This window comes from Lolium rigidum, chromosome 4 (genome assembly GCF_022539505.1).
Source record: "Lolium rigidum isolate FL_2022 chromosome 4, APGP_CSIRO_Lrig_0.1, whole genome shotgun sequence".
Classification (NCBI taxonomy): domain Eukaryota; kingdom Viridiplantae; phylum Streptophyta; class Magnoliopsida; order Poales; family Poaceae; genus Lolium; species Lolium rigidum.
In genome coordinates, this window is record NC_061511.1 from 78,670,514 (window position 1) to 78,677,823 (window position 7,310).

The following is a 7,310-nucleotide window of genomic DNA, read 5'->3' on the forward strand; positions in this document are numbered from 1 at the left end:
TTCTTGTTCTTCCAGTTCCCTCCAGCGTTTCCTCCTCGGCTTGCTCCTCCTCCTGACTGACCTCCTCCATTCTTTTTATTGGGGCAGTCCTTCATCATGTGCCCCTCCTGACGACACCCAAAGCAAATTATCTTGGGTTTACGACACTCTGTTGAGAGATGTCCTTTCATTCCACAGATACGGCAAACAATTTGGTTTGCCTGCTGGAATCCTTGGTACCTCGGCTTGAAACTCAAGCTGGTATTGGGCTTGTTGCAGACAAACCTCTTAGGCTAAAACTTGGCCTTCTTCCTCTTTTCCTCTTGCAGCTACTTGAAGTCATCTTCAAGAGTGATGGTTGCATCCACCAACTCTTGGAACTCAGTCGCTCTCATCATTCTGAGCTGTACCTTGAACTGGGGACTTAACCCCCGCAAGAACCTCTTCTTTTTCTTGTCCTCGGTGTTGACCTCCTCAACTGCATACCGAGACAACTTCGAAAACTCCCTGAAATAAGTCAGGATAGCCTTATCCTTCTGCTCGAGACTTTCAAATTCTCGATGCTTTAACTCCACAATGCTTTCAGGGACATTGGATTCCCTGAACTTCCCACTACTAGGAAAAGGCCTAGCCGTAAGACTGCCAGCAGTGGCGCACCATGACTGCCGTGCGCCACTACTACTTAGCAGTGGCGCACCACAAAATGGTGGGCCACTGTTACAAAAGTAGTAGTGGCGCACCTTGATAGTGGTGCGCCATAAGTAAGTGGTGACAGGAGGCCAGCTCCTCCCCAACCTAGTAGTGGCGCACGTCGTAGGGGTGCACCACTGCTACATTCTTACCTATGGCGCACGTTGGTGAGGTGCGCCACTTGCTAGGAGGTGTCCGGAGCCCGTTTAGAGATGATAGGCTTAGCAATGGCGCACTTCGTCGCGTGCGCCATCGCTACATAGGTTACCTATGGCGCATGTCGACCAGGTGCGCCATTGCTAGGGGGTGGCCAGAGCCCATTTAGAGATGAGAGGCTTAGCAGTGGCGCACCACTTAGCAGTGCGCCATTGCTATGTCACCCTAGCAGTGGCGCACTGCTAGGTGGTGCGCCACTGCTAACCTGGGACCATTTCCTGCTTTTAACCCATGTGCTAAGTGGCGCACCACTTAGCAGTGCGCCATTGTATGAAGGATGCAGGCCGGAGGATACCCGCCTGAAAGTAACGCTCATGGCTCTGGAGATGAAGGTAAAGCACAAAATGACCGACACATCCTTCAACGACAACATGTCATTCTGGCAGGAACGTCTTCCCAAAGGTAACACGTGTCCGACTAGTATCGAGGAGGCCAAGAAAATCGTGTGTCCTCCGGATTTACCGCATGTGAAATACCATGTGTGCTTGAACGATTGCATCATTTATCGGAACGAGCACGCAGAGTGTACCATATGTCCGGAGTGCGGCGTCAGTCGGTACAAGAAGGGGAAGAAAGCTCCTCGAAGGTGGTGTGGTACTTTCCGATCACTCCTCGTCTGCAGCGGTATTTCGCGGATCCTAAGCAAGCAAAGCTAATGCGCTGGCACGCGGAGATGAGGAAGGGAGAAGATGACGCAGATGATCCGAAGAAAAAGAAAAAGGACATGATGTTGAGACACCCTTCGGATGCTAGCCAGTGGAATGCGTTGAACCTCGAGTACCCAGAATTTGGGGACGATCCTAGGAACATAAGGCTGGGCGCGAGCACCGATGGAGTCAATCCGTTTGGCAGCCAGAGCAGCACGCATAGCACCTGGCCCGTGTTTGTGTGGATGTACAACCTCCCCCCTGGTTGTGCATGAAGAGGAAGTACATTCAAATGAGTATGCTAATTGAAGGGCCGAAACAACCGAGGGAACGACATCAATCTGTATATGGGGCTTCGAAAGAGGAGCTAGCCACGCTATGCGACACGCCTGCCAATACGTGGGACGCCGCCGCGGAAGAATATTTCCCTATGAGAGCCGCACCGCTCACGACGGTGCACGACTTTCTCGGTTACGGATATGTCGCGGGGCAGGTGGTCCACGGATTCAATGCATGCGTAAGGTGCATGGACGACACAACGTACCGCCAGCCTAGATAGAGATCCTGGGTCCTCGAAAACGGTGTTCATGGGACATCGAAGGTGGCTTCGCGAGGACGACGCATGGAGGAAACGCAAGGATCTGTTCGATGGTCAAGACGAACCCCGAAGACGGCCACGTACGAGAAGCGGTGAGCAAATAGACGAGCTATTGAAAAATTGGAAAGAGTGCCCACCGCCGGGAAAGAAGCGAAAGGCGCCGGAGCCGCCGCTTAAGGTATGGAAGACGAGGTCTCGTTTTCCGGGACTTGCCGTACCGGAAGATCCTCCGTGTGCCTCACAGCCTTGATGTCATGCACATCACGAAGAACGTGTGCGAGAGTCCGCTTGGTACCCTCCTCAACATGCCGGAGAAGACCAAAGATGGGCCGAAAGCAAGGTACGACTTGCAATCAATTGGGATCGGGGAGGAGCTTCACGCGGGACGCCCTAATGATGATGATGATGATGATGACGATGACGATGATGAGGCGGAGGACACGCAAAGTCGTCGCAAGGGCAAAAATGCCAAAAAGATTGAATATTACCGCCCCCCCCCCCCGCGTGCTTCACTCTAAGTCAGAAGGAGATCGAGCAGTTTTTCGACTGTCTCCTAGGAGTAAAACTTCCTTACGGTTACGCGGGGAAGATAAGCAGGTACCTAGACAAAGCGAAGCGAGAGGTTCGGCGGGATGAAGTCTCACGACCGTCACGTGCCGATGACGCAGATACTTCCGGTTGCAATCCGTGGGATCATGGACGCGCACGTCCGTGAAACGCTTTTTGGCCTATGCAACTTTTTCGACGTCATCTCTCGGAAGTCTGTTGGCGTGAGGCAACTTAGAAGGCTACAGGAAGAGATCGTGGTGATACTGTGCGAGCTTGAGATGTACTTCCCGCCCGCATTCTTCGACGTTATGGTGCATCTATTGGTACATATCATGGAGGATATCATCCAACTGGGGACGACGTTCTCGCACGGCATGATGCCGTTCGAAAGGATGAATGGTGTCATCAAAGGGTACGTTCGCAACGAGGGCACGTCCAGACGGAAGCATAGCCAAGGGCTTTCTGACCGAAGAGTGCATCTCCTTCTGCACGAGTTATCTAGAAATCGAGAACCCCTTTGGCCTACCCGTAAACAGGCATCTCGGGAAGCTCGCTGGATGGGGTCACTTCAAGGGTCGAATCGCCGACTTTGAAAGAGCAAACCTAGTCGCGCTACAACACATAGACGTGGTCGATCCTTGGGTGGTAGAGCACAAAACCTTCATCGCAAAGACGTACAGTGATCAGGGCCAACAGAGGACGGACGGAGATATAATAAAAGAGCACAACTCAACCTTCACGCGGTGGTTCAAGGACAAGATGCTGACGTACCCTATAGACGAGGATTCTTCTGCGGAAGAAAAACTCATATTCGCCTTGTCACAGGGCGCCGAACACAACTCGATGACATTTCGGGCGTACGATATCAACGGCTACACATTCTACACCGAGGAGAAGGACATGAAGAGAAATTATCGGAACTCCGGGGTAACGATGGAGTCCTACACCGGTGACGTCAAGCGTAGATACTACGGAAAGATCGAGGAGATCCGGGAGCTGAGCTACGCCGGGAGAGAATGTGTCGATGTTCCGTGTCAGGTGGGCCAAGAACGTCATAAAAGAAGACCGGCATTTCACCACCATGGTTATACCCGAAGCCAAATGCAAGACAGCGGGCGCAAAGGTCACCGCGAAATATGAGCCATGGGTACTAGCTTCCCAAGTGGACCAATGCTTCTTCATTACCGACCCGCAAAAGCCCGGGCCGTGTTGTCGTGAGGAGAGGCAAAAGGAGCATCATCGGAATGGATGGAGCCGCCAACGAGCTAGACTTAGACCAGTACGGCGATCCGAAGATGGAAGATGACGACGACGATGATGAAGAACCATACACAACAAGAAGAAGCAGGACCACCCTACCTAAAGGCCGTCCATTCAAGAGAAGAATTCTAGGAGTTCCGGGCTAAATTATTCAACCGCGAGAAAGAAGGGCAAGAAGATTGTGAAAAGATAATTATGTATCATTTTCTTGTATGAATAATGGATGTCATATTGTTAATCTACACATTGTACCGATCAAAATAGACATATAATTTATATTTTTGGATATTTTCTAGATTCTCTAGTATTTTTAATATTCTACATAATTCTAATTATTTATGCCTTTTATTTTGGTGTATTATGCTATTTTGGATGTGTATTATAGTGTTAAATCAATTTAAAAAGAAAAGGAAAAAAATTGGGGCCGCCAGGGTTCGAACCTGGGCGGCAGGGTTTGGCTCAAACCAACCAGGGACAGAGCCAATGCGGTACGATTCGGGATATGTCAATCCACCCAACGTTTTTCTTTTGACCAAACCATAAAGTGGCAGTGGCACACCTCTAGAGGTGCGCCATTGTTAATCCTCATAGTGGCGCACCACTAGAGGTGCGCTATTGCTAAGTGTGTCTGGGGACTCAGCCAAAATTCCCCTTCTCTTCCCCGTCCCGACCAGATCCTCTTCTTCGCCCATTCACTCCTGCGCCCTCCTCTCCGCCGGCGACGCCCATTCACCACTGCGCCCTCCTCTCCGTCGGCCACTTGCTCCTGGATCTCCGAAGCCACCTGCTCGCCCACTGCGCCCATTCCCCACCACCGCAACCTCCCCTTCTGCCTCGCGACGCCGCCCCTTCCCTCGATGCGCCCGCGCGACGCCGCCCCGTCCCTCGATCCACCTCCCACCGGCGCCCCCTGAGCACGCCGCCGCGCCCTCGACGCCACGCCGCGGAGCAGGATCACGAGGAGCACTCCGCCACGCCCTCGATAGCTGCCTCTCGCCTCGCCTCGCCGCCCACGTCCGGGACCAGGAGGAGGAGCACCACCAGGTGGAGGGCGACCTCGTCCTCGACCTCGCCACCGAGGAGCCGCACGCCCTCGACCTCTGACCGCCTCCAGCCACCATCACCGTCGCCGCAGGTGAGGCCCCTCTCCCCTCCCTCCCTCTCTAACCTAACTGGTGCACATACATTGTTCCTTTTTTGTTCAATTTAAGGGGAAAAAAGAACACAAACTCTACTTGTTGTAACTCTGTATGCTTCACTATGTGCTAGTCTATGCACCTTATGCAAACCAAATGAGGAATTTTAATTTCACAAAAGGTGGTTCTCCTTCTCCGCTGAGAGCAAATGTAGTTCTTTGTAGTTCATTGGAGTTCATAGGAATGCTCTCCGTAATTTTGATTTCACAAAAGGAGTTCATAGGAATGCTCTTTGTAATTTTGAAAATGAAAATGAATATGAATATGTCTCCGGTTATATGCATATCATAAAGGCAGCATCATTTCCATTGATCTTGGACTCTTGGTAGTGCAGGTAGTTTTTTGCTTGCTTGCATGATGATGTCTGTTCAACCATGCATGTTGTTGCTTGCTTGCTCGATGTTGTTCTGGTTCCTAGATGTTGCTTAGGTGCTGCTGTTGTTAGGTTGTTGTTTAGTAACTCACAATTGCTGCTGCTGCTTAGGAGCAGTAGTAAAATATCTAGTGAAATTTGAACACCTTGAACTGCAAGTGTTGTTGCTAAAAATTGATTTAGTAACTCACAAGTGAAATTTGAACACCTTGAATCGCAAGCCTCGTCGCTTAGTAACTCACAATTACATGCTATTAAGAGCATTGTTACATGTAAAGTACACTTTAAGCAATAAAAGTCCATTCAGATATTGTTAATGTTATTCACCATCAGGTTAATGTTATTCAGATATACTATATCATGTTAATGTTGCTGCTGCTAGATAGGTTGCTGCTGCTTGGTGTTGTTGCTGCTGCTAGATAGGTTGTTGCTGCTTGGTGTTGTTGCTGCTGCTAGATAGGTTGCTGCTGCTAGATAGGTTGCTCTTTGTTAGGTGCTGTCTGTCGTTAGGTTACATATCCTCTATTTTTTAGAACAAATGCATTGTAAAATCATTCATTTTGTTATAGAGCCCATTGGCAAACCTTCAAAATGCCAAGTGGTTTGTGATCATGATGAATGTATCATGTACAAGTATGGTTTATATGCCACATTGGGTATGACATACAGATAAGGGAAAATTGGCATACTGAACATTGCTTGATGCTATCTGATTCTGGCCATAGTCTGTAGTGTCATTTTCCTATGTAAAGTTTCCATTTATTTGAAGAAGAAGCATGGCACTATGAGCATCAGCACTTCGACTGCTGTTAATTTCTGTCATGACGATGCTGTAGAAATGTGGCTTCCATACTCTGTAATTGCTCAAGTACTCTGTTGTTCATCAAATCAAGGTTAAAATAAGTTAATCATGATGGAAATGTTCTCTGTTAATTAGCTGTATTCTGAGTATAGTTGCTCTGTTAATTAGGTACTAGCTACTAGCTAATGTTCTCTAAAAATTTGGAAATGTTCTCTATTGAAATGGAAATTTGGAAATGTTATCTCTTGACAGTAGGTTTAGTTGTTTGAAAATTTGGTTCATACACACTAATTTAGTTCTAACCGTTGATGCTCACGCGTGTTCATTTAGTCCGTTGCTTCGTCGGTGCCGTTGCTTGCCGGTTCTCTAGTGTCGTTGCTTGTCGGTGCTACCTAGGTCTGCCGCTAGGTAGCTCTTTTATTTTTAGAGGTGAGGTGCTTGCTAGGTGCATGTGCTAGGTAGCTCTTTATTTTTAGAGTTCAAAGCTTACTGACTTTTTTATTTTCAACATTTGCAAGGCTGAGACTTGGAGCAGGAGCAGGAGAAGCACGCCGCACCGCCCTCGACTGCTAACGCCACTGCACAAGACCTCACCTCTCGACCCGGAGCAACACCTCACCTCTCGGCGACTCCCCGCGACTCACGGTGAGCAAAACCTCACCTCTCCTGCTTGCTAGTGGTAAGTGCTGCTGTGCTAGCTTGGTGCTGCTAGCTATTGCATGCTTGTTGCTGTGCTAGCTTGGCCGATGCTAGCCGCCGGTAAGTGTCCGGTGTGTCGCCTGGTCGGTCTGGTGCCGGCCGTGGCTGATGTTGCTGTCGCCGTGGCTGGTGGTCATGTTGCTGGTGCTGCTAGCTGCTGCTGCTTGATGACCCACAAGTATAGGGGGTGTATCGTAGTATCTTCGGTAAGTAAGAATGTCGATCTCAACGAGGAGCAGAAGGTGTTGACAAGCAGTTTCGATGAAGGTTTCACTGTAAATGCTCACGTACAAATATTTGG